This window comes from Triticum aestivum, chromosome 4D (assembly GCF_018294505.1).
Source record: "Triticum aestivum cultivar Chinese Spring chromosome 4D, IWGSC CS RefSeq v2.1, whole genome shotgun sequence".
Classification (NCBI taxonomy): domain Eukaryota; kingdom Viridiplantae; phylum Streptophyta; class Magnoliopsida; order Poales; family Poaceae; genus Triticum; species Triticum aestivum.
The window spans coordinates 290,434,326-290,452,266 of NC_057805.1; positions in this window are offsets into that span (position 1 = coordinate 290,434,326).

The window sequence follows — 17,941 nt, forward strand, 5'->3', positions numbered from 1 at the left end:
CTTTACTCCAGGTGGACAGTTACACCTACTTTCCCCTACATCTGCTAGCCCACCTCTTCAAGAGGTCATGTAACCAACTCAACTATGCTAGAGCCCATAATAGCTTGTGGCTGCACACGGAAGTTTCTAGCATGCATAATCTTATGATCCCTTTGAGTCTGGGTGGCGGTCCATAGGATGATCACACGGGTACTCCCGGATATCCAAAAATACAGACAACACTGGTTTCTCCAGGTGCCTCAATTCACCCAGATGTAAATTAAAGTAGCCACCTTAAGTTGAACCATAAATTAATAATCTCACATCTATCATGAAGAATTCACTCAAACCCAATCCACATCTACGAGCATAGCATAGCAATATAAGCAAACGTAGAAGTAACTCCCAAAGGTTTGATAGTAAACAGGACAATAAGTACTAGCTCATCTACTTCCCAAAACCCACATATTAATCAGATCCTAATCATGCAACTATTTGAGGATTGATCTAATGCAATAAAACTGGGTGATGAAAAGTATGATCAAAGTGTTACTTGCCTTGCTGATGATCCGTGAAACCTAGAGACTCGTAGTAGCACGCTTCGCACTCCGGGTACTCTATCGCAAACAAACAATACATACATAAGCAATAAAGCAAGGGTGCATGAAATAAAACTCAAAACAAGAGATCTAACCAGAAATTTCAACTTAAGAACTCTGGTTTGCAAAAAGAATCCAATCAAACGAAGCAACGAAGGTCAAACGGCGAAAGAAACAAGCTTCGTTTACTAATCTGGATCTAAGTCAAATTTTACAGTAGCAAAAACTTGTTTGAGTTCGTTAAACGGAAAGAGAATTTCGAGACGAAACTCTAGGCGCTTGAATCGCCTAATTCCGATAAACGAGCGAAAAGTTATACTAAAACGAAAAATAGATCGGAAATCACGATCAGGAATAATCGCGGAAAATCCGAGAAAAAGAAAAACTGACGAACAGGCTAAAGATCGAACGTTCGCTGTCTGTAAAAAAAAACGAAAACCGTTCGTTAAAACGAACGAACGAATGGGCGTTTGCTATTTAACTAAACCGGAAAAATATAAACCGATCTAATATAAAAAAACGCATCTCGGCTTCGAAATAAAACCGAACGGTTTTTCAAGAAAAACCGGCGGCTACCTCGGTTCGCGTGACGGCGGCGGCGGCGAGCGGCTCCGGCGGGTGGCGGCGTAGGGCGAGAGGCGGCGGGGCTCCGGCGGGTGGCGGGTGGCGGGTCGGGCGGCGGGGCGACGTGGGCGGGGGCGCGGGCGGCGGCGGCGGCTAGGGTTTCGGGGCGGCGGCGACTTGGGCTGAGGCGGGGCTCGAGCCGTGGCTTTAAAGGCCGGCCGGGCTGAGGTGTCCGGGTCGGACACGGCCCGTAAGGCGGTTTACTTTAAAAAAATTATAATTCGGACGTGCAGAAAAAGTAAGAAAAGAAATACTAAACGGACTCCAAAAATCCAGAAATAAATTTTCCCCGTCCTCTAAAAATAAGCCAGACAAGATGAACATTTATTTGGGCCTAAAATGCAATTTTGAAAAACGCGTATTTATCCTAATTCGAATAAAATCAAATAAAATCCAAATAAAATCAAATATTTGTCTTTAATATTTTTCCTCCAATATTTCATTATTTGTGGAGAAGTCATTTTATCCCCTCTCATATATTTTGATATGAAATATTTTCGGAGAGAAAAATAATTAAAACAAATGATCCTATTTTCAAAATGTGAGAAAACCCAAATATGAAAATAACGAAATCCCCAACTCTCTCCGTGGGTCCTTGAGTTGTGTGAAATTTCTAGGATCGCAAATCAAAATGCAATAAAGTATGATATGCATGATGATCTAATGTATAACGTTCCAAATTGAAAATTTGGGATGTTACAAACCTACCCCCCTTAAGATGAATCTCGCCCTTGAGATTCGGGTTGGCTAGAAAATAGGTGAGAGTGGTCCTTCCGTAGATCTTCCTCTCGCTCCCAGGTGGCTTCATCCTCGGTATGGTGACTCCACTGAACTTTGCAAAACTTGATAACCTTGCTGTGGGTGACTCGACTGGCATACTCAAGAATCTTAACTGGTTTCTCCTCATAGGTCAAGTCACTATCCAGCTGAATCGCTTCCAATGGCACTGTATCTCTCAGTGGTATCTCAGCCATCTCTGCATGGCACTTCTTCAGCTGAGAAACATGGAACACATCGTGAACTCCCGACAATCCATCGGGCAATTCCAACTTGTAAGCAACTTCCCCCATACGCTTCAAAACTTTGTATGGTCCTACAAAACGTGGCGCTAACTTTCCCTTAACTCCAAAGCGCTTTACTCCTCGAAGTGGTGATACTCGAAGATAAACTCTGTCTCCGACTTCGTAAACTGTCTCCTTGCGTTTAGAATCCGCATAACTCTTATGCCTAGACTGGGCTACCTTGAGCCTATCGCGAATCAACTTCACTTTCTGTTCAGACTCTTTAATCAAATCTGGTCCAAATAACTGGCGGTCTCCAACTTCGTCCCACAACAACGGTGTCCTGCACCTCCTTCCGTACAGAGCTTCGAAAGGGGCCATCTTCAAACTGGATTGATAACTATTGTTGTAAGAGAAATCTGCATATGGCAAATTGTCGTCCCAACTAGATCCATAATCTAGCGCACAAGCTCTCAGCATGTCCTCCAAAATCTGATTGACTCTCTCGGTCTGTCCGTCTGTCTATGGATGAAAGGCTGTACTGAACTCTAGCCTGGTGCCCAAAGTCTCGTGCAACTGATTCCAAAAATTTGAAGTAAACTGGGTTCCTCTATCTGATACAATGGTCCTCGGAACTCCATGCAGACATATGATCCTGGTCATGTATATCTTTGCCAACTTAGCACTTGTATAAGTGGCCTTTACTGGGATGAAATGAGCTACCTTCGTCAAACGATCGACTACAACCCATATCGATGTTGGGGAACGTAGTAATTTCAAAAAAATTCCTACGCACACGCAAGATCATGGTGATGCATAGCAACGAGAGGGGAGAGTGTTGTCCACGTACCCTCGTAGACCGAAAGCGGAAGCGTTAACACAACACGGTTGATGTAGTCGTACGTCTTCACGATCCGACCGATCAAGTACCGAACGCACGACACCTTCGAGTTCAGCACACGTTCAGCTCGATGACATCCCTCGAACTCCGATCCAGCCGAGTGTTGAAGGAGAGTTTCGTCAGCATGACGGCGTGGTGACAATGACGATGTTCTACCGACGCAGGGCTTCGCCTAAGCACCGCTACGATATTATTGAGGTGTAATATGGTGGAGGGGGGCACCGCACACGGCTAAGAGATCAATGATCAATTATGTGTCTAGAGGTGCCCCCCTGCCCTCGTATATAAAGGAGCAAGGGGGGTTCGGCCGGCCAAGGGGAGAGGCGCGCCAGGAGGAGTCCTACTCCTACCGGGAGTAGGACTCCCCCCTTTTCCATGTTGGACTAGGAGAGAGGGGGAAGAGGTGGAGGGGAGGAAGGAAGGGGGGCGCCGCCCCCCTCTCCTTGTCCTATTTGGATTGGGGGGGAGGGGCGTGCGGCCCTGCCCTAGCCTCCTCTCCTCTCTTCCACCTAGGCCCACTAAGGCCCATTAAGTTACCCGGGGGTTCCGGTAACCTCCCGGTACTCTGGAAAAAATCCCGATTTCACCCGGAACACTTCCGATGTCCAAACATAGGCTTCCAATATATCAATCTTTATGTCTCGACCATTTCGAGACTCCTCGTCATGTCCGTGATCACATCCGGGACTCCGAACAACCTTCGGTACATCAAAACATATAAACTCATAATATAACTGTCATCATAACGTTCAGCGTGCGGACCCTACTAGTTCGAAAACTATGTAGACATGACCGAGACACCTCTCCGGTCAATAACCAATAGCGGAACCTGGATGCTCATATTGGTTCCCACATATTCTACGAAGATCTTTATCGGTCAGACCGCATAACAACATACGTTGTTCCCTTTGTCATCGGTATTTTACTTGCCCGAGATTCGATCGTCGGTATCTCTATACCTAGTTCAATCTCGTTACCGACAAGTCTCTTTACTCGTTCCGTAATACATCATCCCGCAACTAACTCATTAGTCACAATGCTTGCAAGGCTTATAGTGATGTGTATTACTGAGTGGGCCCAGAGATACCTCTCCGACAATCAGAGTGACAAATCCTAATCTCGAAATACGCCAACCCAACAAGTACCTTTGGAGACACCTGTAGAGCACCTTTATAATCACCCAGTTACGTTGTGACGTTTGGTAGCACACAAAGTGTTCCTCCGATAAACGGGAGTTGCATAATCTCATAGTCATAGGAACATGTATAAGTCATGAAGAAAGCAATAGCAACATACTAAACGATCGAGTGCTAAGCTAACGGAATGGGTTAAGTCAATCACATCATTCTCCTAATGATGTGATCCCGTTAATCAAATGACAACTCATGTCTATGGCTAGGAAACATAACCATCTTTGATCATGAGCTAGTCAAGTAGAGGCATACTAGTGACACTTTGTTTGTCTATGTATTCACACATGTATTATGTTTCCGGTTAATACAATTCTAGCATGAATAATAAACATTTATCATGATATAAGGAAATAAATAATAACTTTATTATTGCCTCTAGGGCATATTTCCTTCAGTCTCCCACTTGCACTAGAGTCAATAATCTAGATTACACAGTAATGATTCTTACATCCATGGAGTCTTGGTGCTGATCATGTTTTGCTCGTGGAAGAGGCTTAGTCAACAGGTCTGCAACATTTAGATCCGTATGTATCTTGCAAATTTCTATGTCTCCCACCTGGACTAAATCCTAGATGGAATTGAAGCATCTTTTGATGTGTTGGTTCTCTTGTGAAATCTGGATTCGTTTGCTAAGGCAATTGCACCAGTATTGTCACAAAAGATTTTCATTGGTCCCGATGCACTAGGTATGACACCTAGATCGGATATGAACTCCTTCATCCAGACTCCTTCATTTGCTGCTTCCGAAGCAGCTATGTACTCCGCTTCACACGTAGATCCCGCCACGACACTTTGCTTAGAACTGCACCAACTGACAGCTCCACCGTTCAATGTAAACACGTATCAGGTTTGCGATTTAGAATCGTCCGGATCAGTGTCAAAGCTTGCATCAACGTAACCATTTACGATGAGCTCTTTGTCACCTCCATAAACGAGAAACATATCCTTTTCAGGTATTTCAGGATGTTCTTGACCGCTGTCCAGTGATCCACTTCTGGATTACTTTGGTACCTCCCTGCTAAACTTATAGCAAGGCACACATCAGGTCTGGTACACAGCATTACACACATGATAGAGCCTATGGTTGAAGCATAGGGAACATCTTTCATCTTCTCTCTATCTTCTGCAGTGGTCGGGCATTGAGTCTTACTCAATATCACACCTTGTAGTACAGGCAAGAACCCTTTCTTTGCTTGATCCATTTTGAACTTCTTAAAAACTTTGTCAAGGTATGTGCTTTGTGAAAGTCCAATTAAGCGTCTTGATCTATCTCTATAGATCTTGATGCCTAATATATATGCAGCTTCACCGAGGTCTTTCATTGAAAAACTCTTATTCAAGTATCCCTTTATGCTATCCAGAAATTCTATATCATTTCCAATCAGCAATATGTCATCCACATATAATATCAGAAATGCTACTGAGCTCCCACTCACTTTCTTGTAAATACGGGCTTCTCCAAAAGTCTGTATAAAACCAAATGCTTTGATCACACTATCAAAGCGTTTATTCCAACTCTGAGAGGCTTGCACCAGTCCATAAATGGATCGCTAGAGCTTGCACACTTTGTTAGCTCCCTTTGGATCGACAAAACCTTCCGGTTGCATCATATACAACTCTTGTTCCGGAAATCCATCCAGGAATGCAGTTTTGACATCCATTTGCCAAATTTCATAATCATAAAATGCGGCAATTGCTAACATGATTCGGACAGACTTAAGCATCGCTACGGGTGAGAAGGTCTCATCGTAGTCAATCCCTTGAACTTGTCGAAAACCTTTCGCAACAAGTCGAGCTTTATAGACGGTAACATTACCGTCAGCGTCAGTCTTCTTCTTGAAGATCCATTTATTTTCAATGGCTTGCCGATCATCGGGCAAGTCAACCAAAGTCCATACTTTGTTCTCATACATGGATCCCATCTCAGATTTCATGGCCTCAAGCCATTTTGCGGAATCTGGGCTCACCATCGCTTCTTCATAGTTCGTAGGTTCGTCATGGTCTAGTAACATAACCTCCAGAACAGGATTAGTGTACCACTCTGGTGCGGATCTTAATCTGGTTGACCTATGAGGTTCAGTAATAACTTGATCTGAAGTTTCATGATCATTATCATTAACTTCCTCACTAATTGGTGTAGGTGTCGCAGAAACTGGTTTCTGTGATGATCTACTTACCAATAAGGGAGCAGGTACAGTTACCTCATCAAGTTCTACTTTCCTCCCACTCACTTCTTTCGAGAGAAACTCCTTCTCTAGAAAGGATCCATTCTTAGCAACGAATGTCTTGCCTTCGGATCTGTGATAGAAGGTGTACCCAACAGTCTCCTTTGGGTATCCTATGAAGACACATTTCTCCGATTTAGGTTCGAGCTTATCAGGTTGAAGTTTCTTCACATAAGCATCGCAACCCCAAACTTTAAGATATGACAACTTTGGTTTCTTTCCAAACCATAGTTCATAAGGCGTCGTCTCAACGGATTTCGATGGTGTCCTATTTAGAGTGAATGCAACCGTCTCTAAAGCATAACCCCAAAACGATAGCGGTAAATCAGTAAGAGACATCATAGATCGCACCATATCTAGTAAAGTACGATTACGACGCTCGGACACACCATTACGTTGTGGTGTTCCGGGTGGCGTGAGTTGCGAAACTATTCCGCATTGTTTCAAATGTAGGCCAAACTCGTAACTCAAATATTCTCCTCCACGATCTAATCATAGAAACTTTATTTTCTTGTTACGATGATTTTCAACTTCGCTCTGAAATTCTTTGAACTTTTCAAATGTTTCAGACTTATGTTTCATTAAGTAGATATACCCATATCTGCTCAAATCATCTGTGAAGGTCAGAAAATAACGATATCCGCCACGAGCCTCAATATTCATTGGACCACATACATCTGTATGTATGATTTCCAACAAATTAGTTGCTCTCTCCATAGTACCGGAGAACGGTGTTTTATTCATCTTGCCCATGAGGCACGGTTCGCAAGTACCAAGTGATTCATAATCAAGTGGTTCCAAAAGTCCATCAGTATGGAGTTTCTTCATGCGCTTTACACCGATATGACCTAAACGGCAGTGCCACAAATAAGTTGCACTATCATTATCAACTCTGCATATTTTGGCTTCAATATTATGAATATGTGTATTACTACGATCGAGATTCAACAAAAATAGACCACCCTTCAAGGGTGCATGACCATAAAAGATATTACTCATATAAATATAACAACCATTATTCTCTGATTTAAATGAATAACCGTCTCGCATCAAACAAGATCCAGATATAATGTTCATGCTCAACGCTAGCACCAAATAACAATTATTTAGGTCTAATACTAATCCCGAAGGTAGATGTAGAGGTCGCGTGCCGACGGCGATCACATCGACTTTGGAACCATATCCCACGCGCATCGTCACCTCGTCCTTAACCAATCTTCGCTTAATCTGTAGCCCCTGTTTCAAGTTGCAAATATTAGCAACAGAACCAGTATCAAATACCCAGGTGCTACTGCGAGCATTTGTAAGGTACACATCAATAACATGTATATCACATATACCTTTGTTCACCTTGCCATCCTTCTTATCCGCCAAATACTTGGGGCAGTTCCGCTTCCAGTGACCAGTCTGCTTGCAGTAGAAGCACTCAGTCTTAGGCTTAGGTCCAGACTTGGGTTTCTTCTCCTGAATAGCAACTTGCTTGCTGTTCTTCTTGAAGTTTCCCTTCTTCTTCCCTTTGCCCTTTTTCTTGAAACTAGTGGTCTTATTGACCATCAACACTTGATGCTCCTTTTTGATTTCTACCTCCGCTGCCTTTAGCATTGCGAAGAGCTCGGGAATTGTCTTATTCATCCCTTGCATGTTATAGTTCATCACGAAGCTCTTGTAGCTTGGTGGCAGTGATTGAAGAATTCTGTCAATGACGCTATCATACGAAAGATTAACTCCCAGTTGAATCAAGTGATTATTATACCCAGACATTTTGAGTATATGCTCACCGACAGAACTATTCTCTTCCATCTTGCAGCTGTAGAACTTATTGGAGACTTCATATCTCTCAATCCGGGCATTTGCTTGAAATATTAACTTCAACTCCTGGAACATCTCATATGCTCCATGACGTTCAAAACGTCGTTGAAGACCCGGTTCTAAGCCGTAAAGCATGGCACACTGAACTATCAAGTAGTCATCAGCTTTGCTCTGCCAGACGTTCATAACTTCTGGTGTTGCTCTTGCAGCAGGCCTGGCACCCAGCGGTGCTTCCAGGACGTAATTCTTCTGTGCAGTAATGAGGATAATCCTCAAGTTACGGACACAGTCCGTGTAATTGCTACCATCATCTTTCAACTTTGCTTTCTGAAGGAACGCATTAAAATTCAACGGAACAACAGCACGAGCCATCTATCTACAATTAACATAGACAAGCAAGATACTATCAGGTACTAAGTTCATGATAAATTCAAGTTCAATTAATCATATTACTTAAGAACTCCCACTTAGATAGACATCCCTCTAATCATCTAAGTGATTACGTGATCCAAATCAACTAAACCATAACCGATCATCACGTGAAATGGAGTAGTTTTCAATGGTGAACATCACTATGTTGATCATATCTACTATATGATTCACGCTCGACCTTTCGGTCTCAGTGTTCCGAGGCCATATCTGCATATGCTAGGCTCGTCAAGTTTAACCTGAGTATTCCGCGTGTGCAACTGTTTTGCACCCGTTGTATTTGAACGTAGAGCCCATCACACCCGATCATCACGTGGTGTCTCAGCACGAAGAACTTTCGCAACGGTGCATACTCAGGGAGAACACTTTTATCTTGAAATTTTAGTGAGAGATCATCTTATAATGCTACCGTCAATCAAAGCAAGATAAGATGCATAAAAGATAAACATCACATGCAATCAATATAAGTGATATGATATGGCCATCATCATCTTGTGCTTGTGATCTCCATCTCCGAAGCACCGTCATGATCACCATCGTCACTGGCGCGACACCTTGATCTCCATCGTAGCATCGTTGTCGTCTCGCCAACTATTGCTTTTACGACTATCGCTACCGCTTAGTGATAAAGTAAAACAATTACATGGCGATTGCATTGCATACAATAAAGCGACAACCATATGGCTCCTGCCAGTTGCCGATAACTAGGTTACAAAACATTATCATCTAATACAATAAAATATAGCATCATGTCTTGACCATATCACATCACAACATGCCCTGCAAAAACAAGTTAGACATCCTCTACTTTGTTGTTGCAAGTTTTACGTGGCTGCTACGGGCTTAGCAAGAACCGTTCTTACCTACGCATCAAAACCACAACGATAGTTTGTCAAGTTGGTGCTGTTTTAACCTTCGCAAGGACCGGGCGTAGCCACACTCGGTTCAACTAAAGTGAGAGAGACAGACACCCGCCAGTCACCTTTAAGCAACAAGTGCTCGCAACGGTGAAACCAGTCTCGCGTAAGCGTACGCGTAATGTCGGTCCGGGCCGCTTCATCTCACAATACCGCTGAACCAAAATATGACATGCTGGTAAGCAGTATGACTTATATTGCCCACAACTCACTAGTGTTCTACTCGTGCATATAACATCAACGTAGTAATTTCAAAAAATTTCCTACGCACACGCAAGATCATGGTGATGCATAGCAACGAGAGGGGAGAGTGTTGTCCACGTACCCTCGTAGACCGAAAGCGGAAGCGTTAACACAATGCGGTTGATGCAGTCGTACGTCTTCACGATCCGACCGATCAAGTACCGAACGCACGACACCTCCGAGTTCAGCACACGTTCAGCTCGATGACGTCCCTCGAACTCCGATCCAGCCGAGTGTTGAGGGAGTGTTTCGTCAGCACAACGGCGTGGTGACAATGATGATGTTCTACCGATGCAGGGCTTGGCCTAAGCACCGCTACGATATTATCGAGGTGTAATATGGTGGAGGGGGGCACCGCACACGGCTAAGAGATCAATGATCAATTGTGTGTCTAGAGGTGCCCCCCTGCCCTCGTATATAAAGGAGCAAGGGGGGTTCGGCTGGCCAAGGGGAGAGGCGCGCCAGGAGGAGTTCTACTCCTACCGGGAGTAGGACTCCCCCCTTTTCCATGTTGGACTAGGAGAGAGAGGGGGAAGAGGTGGAGGGGAGGAAGGAAGGGGGGGGGGGCGCCGCCCCCCTCTGCTTGTCCTATTCAGATTGGGGGGGAGGGGCGTGCGGCCCTGCCCTAGCCTCGTCTCCTCTCTTCCACCTAGGCCCACTAAGGCCCATTAAGTTACCGGGGGGTTCCGGTAACCTCCCGGTACTCCGGAAAAATCCCGATTTCACCCGGAACACTTCCGATGTCCAAACATAGGCTTCCAATATATCAATCTTTATGTCTCGACCATTTCGAGATTCCTCGTCATGCCCGTGATCACATCCGGGACTCCGAACAACCTTCGGTACATCAAAAAATATAATCTCATAATATAACTGTCATCGTAACGTTAAGCGTGCGGACCCTACGGGTTCGAGAACTATGTAGACATGACCGAGACACCTCTCCGGTCAATAACCAATAGCGGAACCTGGATGCTCATATTGGTACCCACATATTCTACGAAGATCTTTATCGGTCAGACCGCATAACAACATACGTTGTTCCCTTTGTCATCGGTATTTTACTTGCCCGAGATTCGATCGTCGGTATCTCGATACCTAGTTCAATATCGTTACCGGCAAGTCTCTTTACTCATTCCGTAATACATCATCCCGCAACTAACTCATTAGTCACAATGCTTGCAAGGCTTATAGTGATGTGTATTACTGAGTGGGCCCAGAGATACCTCTCCGACAATCGGAGTGACAAATCCTAATCTCGAAATACGCCAACCCAACAAGTACCTTTGGAGACACCTGTAGAGCACCTTTATAATCACCCAGTTATGTTGTGATGTTTGGTAGCACACAAAGTGTTCCTTCGGTAAACGGGAGTTGCATAATCTCATAGTCATTGGAACATGTATAAGTCATGAAGAAAGCAATAGCAACATACTAAACGATCGAGTGCTAAGCTAACGCAATGGGTCAAGTCAATCACATCATTCTCCTAATGATGTGATCCCGTTAATCAAGTGACAACTCATGTCTATGGCTAGGAAACATAACCATCTTTGATCATGAGCTAGTCAAGTAGAGGCATACTAGTGACACTTTGTTTGTCTATGTATTCACACATGTATTATGTTTCCGGTTAATACAATTCTAGCATGAATAATAAACATTTATCATGATATAAGGAAATAGATAATAACTTTATTATTGCCTCTAGGGCATATTTCCTTCAATCGAGTCATAGCCTGAATGAGTCCTAGGCAATCCTGTGATAAAATCCATGCCTAGCTTATCCCACTTCCATTCGGGTATCGGCAATGGTTGTAGCAATCCTGCTGGCTTCTGATGCTCTACCTTTACTCTCTGACATACATCACAAACTGCTACATACTCCACAATATCCTTCTTCATTCTGGTCCACCAGAAAGTATCCTTCAAATCCAAATACATCTTGGTATTTCTTGGGTGAATCGAATATGGTGAATCATGGGCCTCTTGCAAAATCGACTTCCTGATCTCCGGATAATTGGGCACATAAACGCGGTCCTCAAACCATAAGGTATCGTGTTCATCCTCACGAAATCCCTTGGCTTTTCCTTTAATCATCCTTTCCTTTATCTCAGCAATTTCCTTGTCTGTTTTCTGAGCTTCTCTGATCTTATCCATCAAAGTAGACTGAATCTCCAATGCTGCTACAAAACCTCTTGGAACTATTTCCAAACATAGTTCACAAATATCCTCTGCTAACTTCTTTGGTAACTCTCCGGTCATGAGCGTGTTGACATGGCTCTTGCGGCTCAACGCATTGGCTAGTACATTAGCCTTCCCTGGGTGATAATGCAATCTCATATCATAATCCTTAATGAGCTCCAACCATCTCCTTTGCCTAAGATTCAACTCCTTCTGCGTGAAAATGTACTTCAAACTCTTGTGATCCGTGTACACCTCACAATGGTTTCCGATGAGAAAATGTCTCCATGTCTTCAACGCATGCACTACGGCTGCTAACTCCAAATCATGTGTAGCATAATTCAACTCATGGGGTTTAAGCTGTTGTGAGGCATATGAAACAACTCTTCCCTCTTGCATTAGCACTGCTCCAAGTCCTCGACGAGAAGCGTCGCAATATACTTCATAATCCTTGCATTGATCTGGCAGAATCAACACTGGCGCTATAACCAAACGTTTCTTCAATTCCTGGAAACTAGCCTCACATTCCTCAGTCCAAATGAATTTGGTGTCCTTCTTCTACAACTCCGTCATAGGCTTTGCAATCTTTGAGAAATTCTCGATGAATCTCCGGTAATATCCTGCGAGTCCAAGAAAACTCTGGATTTCTCCAACTGTCGTGGGTGCTTCCCAATTTGTCACAGTGTTAACCTTGGTGGGATCTACTGCTATTCCTTCTCCGGATATAACATGTCCAAGAAATCCAACTTCCTTTAACCAAAACTCGCACTTGCTGAACTTGGCATATAACTGATGTTCTCTGAGCTTTCCGAGTACCAAATGCAAATGCTCCTTATGCTCTTCTTCATTCTTCGAATAGACCAGAATATCATCAATGAACACTACGATGAACTTATCCAAAAACTCCATAAACACTTTGTTCATCATGTTCATGAAATAGGCAGGTGCGTTAGCGGGCATCCTGTACGGTCTCTTAGATATTGGCCCAGTGCCTGGCAAAAGCTCAATCAAAAACTCGATGTCTCTGTCTGGTGGCATGCCTGGCAACTCCTCAGGAAATACGTCAGGGAATTCCTTCACCACTGGTACTTCCTCCTGTACAACTCCTGATAAGGAATTCACTTGAGTCCTCTTCGGCACATGTCGGGATACATACTTAATCCTTCTTCCTTCTAGGGTAGTAAGCAAAATCGTCTTACTGGCGCAATCGATGTTTCCTCCATACATCGATAGCCAATCCATTCCCAAAATCACATCCAAACCTTGTGACTCCAAAACTATTAGGTCTGAGGGGAAAACATGCCTACCTATGGCCAATGGCAACTGAAAACATCCTTGGCATGCCATATACTCTGCTCCTGGCGAGGTTACTAACATAGGTGTTCTAAGAACTTTGGTGGGCAACTTAAACTTATCCACAAATCCCCTTGATATGTATGAATGTGATGCACCAGTATCAAAAAGAACGATTGCAGTAAATGACTTAACCAAGAACTTACCTATTACTGCATCAGGCTGTGCTTCAACCTCCTCCACATTAACGTGGTTCACCTGTCCCCTGTTGAAAGGGTTCGGCTGCTTCCCCGAGCTTCCATTGCCATTTCCATTCTTTGCTTCTGGACAATCAGTGGCATAATGTCCAGTCTTCTGGCACTTGAAACAGGTAACATGGCTTAGATCCCTCTTGGCTGGGGTTGATGGGTTGGTATGGTTCTGTCCGTTGCTTCCTCCGTTCCCATTGCCATTCTTGGGGCCACTATAATTGTGTGAACTTCCTCCATTGTGATTGTGACCTCCATGGTTATGCTGAAGGTGTCCTCCCGAGTTTGGGGTAAAACGAGGCTTCTGGTGAGCTCCTGTACTGTACTTTCCTTGTCCATACTTCCTCTTACGACTCTCAATCTGCTGCTGCTTCCCTTCAATCATGAGAGCTCTATCTGCCAACTCCTGGTAGTTATTAAAAGTTGCCACCGTCAACTGCATGCTCAGCTCATCATTCAGTCCTTCCAGAAACTTCTCCTGCTTAGCTGCATCCGTAGCAACGTCATCTGGGGCATAACGTGCTAACTTACTAAAATCCTCCACGTACTGGCCAACGGTACGTCCTCCTTGGCTTGCGAAACTCACGCTTCTTCATGGCCATAGCTCCTACTGAAACATGGGCAGTACGGAAAGCTTGCTGAAACTGGTCCCATGTGACAGTGTCAATGGGGTGAGTGGCTGTGTAATTCTCCCACCATGATGTTGTGGGTCCATCAAGCTGATGTGCAGCAAAACGCACTCTCTCCGCATCTATGCATCCTGCAGTGGTCAGCTCCCTTCCAACCTTGCGGAGCCAATCATCTGCCACAATCGGCTCAGTGCTACTGGAAAACACCGGCGGATTCAGCCTAAGAAATCGGGCTAAGTGATCAACAGGTGGTGGTGGTGGTGGGTTGTTGTTGTTGTTGCCTTGGTTTTGAACTAGCACTTGCATCAGGGCATTCTGCTGCTGAATCAACTGAGTGATCTCCGGTGGGAAAACAAATCCGGTGTCGCGTCTCGAAGGCATCTGATGGTTTAGAAAAGATGAGAAAATAGAATAGAATGTGGTCTAGAGGGAAAACACTACCCATATGCACATGAGACAAACACAATCATATCACTCCAATCAATTCAAACAAGGCATACAATCGATCTAACTATCGTTACAAAGTGCTTGGACTATAATATATACATGGTGGAATACTACTACTAATTTGGTGGTCTACTAGAAAAATTGCTCAGTCGAAGACTCCACGATATCTGCTCCGGCTTCATCCTCCAAATCATCCTCACTGGGGTCCGAGTCGGTGTCGTCAATGATGATGTAATTCTCCGGGCAAGTAGAATCGTCATCATCTCCTCCTGGTGGTGGGTCTCCCATGAAAACTCCTAGCTTCTTTGTCAGGTCGTCATTCTTCTCCACTAGTGCGACGATTTCCTCCATATAATCCTCGCGTGTAGCCTTGAGTTCTTCCTCCAGTTCCATGATCCTAGTCTTTGCCTTCTTCAGTTCTATCATGTCTGCGCACATCTGGTTCTCCTGGCGACGAATGTGCTGGTTTAACTCCTGGATGAAAGCTGCAATAGATCTATCCTTCCTCGTACTGATCATCTCCCATTGCTCGTCTCGGCGCTCACAAATCTGATAGATAGTATCCTTGAGATCATTGTGGTACACTTCTCCAATGCGTCCCATGGTGACGTGGGCTGCCATGCTCTTTCCTAGACTCCAGGTTGGTGCATCAAAGGAAAACTGTATGGGCTCAGTGATTGGCGTGAACGTCCTTCCTGGAACTTGAACTTGAATCATCCAGCGCTCCTCTTCTGGTAGTGTGGCGTTGTAGGTTCCGATGAAGCTTGGTATTCCGATGTTCAGGTACTTAGTAACTTCCTTCAAGTGTCGTCCAAAAGGTGTATCCTCATCTGGTTGCGCGAACTTAGTTCCTTGCATCTGCCATCCTAAAAGACTGCAAGAAAGGAGAGGAGTCAGAAATGAGAAGAGAGTAGTGATCTAGGGCTTTAGCTTAGTGGTCGTGTCCTACAGTCAGCGTGTGCTCTGATACCATCTCTGTAGCGACCAGACCTCAAACAGTCTAGTCTCTGTGCATCAGTGTCATCCCTGGATCGGTAATGCTGACACGCACAGTACTTTGAAGGATTTATAACAGAGTAGCAATCACACACTTATTACATCGAATAGTTCAAGAGAACTCAATACAATAAATATGGCTTAAGGCCATCTAAAATACGATAACAGCGGAAGGCTTGGAAGATAAAGTGAGTCCATCAACTCCAATGGCATCACTGAGTATAAGACCACGACCTAAGGCTCCTTACTCGTCGTCTGAAAAGTCTGCAACATGATACGTTGCAGCCCGAAAACGGGTCAGCACATGGAATATGCTGGCAAAGTAACACATAGAGAGTAATGAACAGAATAATGCTATCACTACATGCATATTTGGCTGGTGGAAAGCTCTATGGTTACAGTTTTGCGAAAAGCCAATTTTTCCCTACCACAAAGGAATAAATTTTATTTAACTATCATGGTGGTGGTTAAACATTGAGAAGGTACCTCCAACTCAATCCCAATTAAGAACGTGATTAACCCAGTCAAATTAAATTAAGTAACATGATGATGAGATTCACATGATAATCCAAGAACTAGATACTCAAGATGTCCATAACCGGGGACACGGCTAATCATGATTAGTTTGTACACTCTGCAGAGGTTTGTGCACTTTTCCCCACAAGACTCGATCGCCTCCGCTTGATTTCTCGCACTACATGGTGTTTGAGAAACGGATGACCGAGACACAGTCTTTCAGAAACACTACTCTTTACTCCGGGTGGACAGTTACACCTACTTTCCCCTACATCTGCTAGCCCACCTCTTCAAGAGGTCATGTAACCTACTCAACTATGCTAGAGCCCATAATAGCTTGTGGCTGCACATGGAAGTTTCTAGCATGAATAATCTTATGATCCCTTTGAGTCTGGGTGGCAGTCCATAGGATGATCACACGGGTACTCCGGGATATCCAAAAATACAAACAACACTGGTTTCTCCAGGTGCCTCAATCCACCCAGATGTAAATTAAAGTAGCCACCTTAAGTTGAACCATAAATTAATAATCTCACATCTGTCATGAAGAATTCACTCAAACCCAATCCACGTCTACGAGCATAGCATAGCAATATAAGCAAACGTAGAAGTAACTCCCAAAGGTTTGATAGTAAACAGGACAATAGGTACTACCTCATCTACTTCCCAAAACCCACATATTAATCAGATCCTAATCATGCAACTATTTGAGGATTGATCTAATGCAATAAAACTGGATGATGAAAAGTATGATCAAAGTGTTACTTGCCTTGCTGATGATCCGTGAAACCTAGACACTCGTAGTAGCACGCTTCGCACTCCGGGTACTCTATCGCAAACAAACAATACATACATAAGCAATCAAGCAAGGGTGCACGAAATAAAACTCAAAATAAGAGATCTAACCAGAAAGTTCGACTTAAGAACTCCGGTTTGCAAAAAGAATCCAATCAAACGAAGCAACGAAGGTCAAACAGCGAAAGAAACAAGCTTCGTTTACTAATCTGGATCTAAGTCAAATTTTACAGTAGCAAAAACTTGTTTGAGTTGGTTAAACAGAAAGAGAATTTCGAGACGAAACTCTAGGCGCTTGAATCGCCTGATTCCGATAAACGAGCGAAAAGTTATACTAAAACGAAAAACAGATCGGAAATCACAATTAGGAATAATCGCGGAAAATCCGAGAAAAAGAAAAACTGACGAACAGGCTAACGATCGAACGTTCGCTGTCTGTAAAAAAACGAAAACCGTTCATTAAAACGAACGAACGAACGGGCATTCGCTATTTAACTAAACTGGAAAAAATAAACCGATCTAATATAAAAAATGCATCTCGGTTTCGAAATAAAACCGAACGGTTTTTCAAGAAAAACCGGCGGCTACCTCGGTTCGCGTGACGGCGGCGGCGGCGAGCGGCTCCGGCGGGTGGCGGCGTCGGGCGAGAGGCGGCGGGGCTCCGGCGGGCGGCGGCGGGGCGCCAAGGGTGGCGGGTCGGGCGGCGAGGCGACGGCGGCACGGGCGGTGGCGGCGGCTAGGGTTTCGGGGCGGCGGCGACTTGGGCTGAGGTGTCCGGGTCGGACATGGCCCGTAAGGCGGTTGACTTTAAAAAAAATATATATATAATTCAGACGTGCAGAAAAAGTAAGAAAATAAATACTAAACGGACTCCAAAAATCCCGAAAGAAATTTTCCCCATCCTCTAAAAATA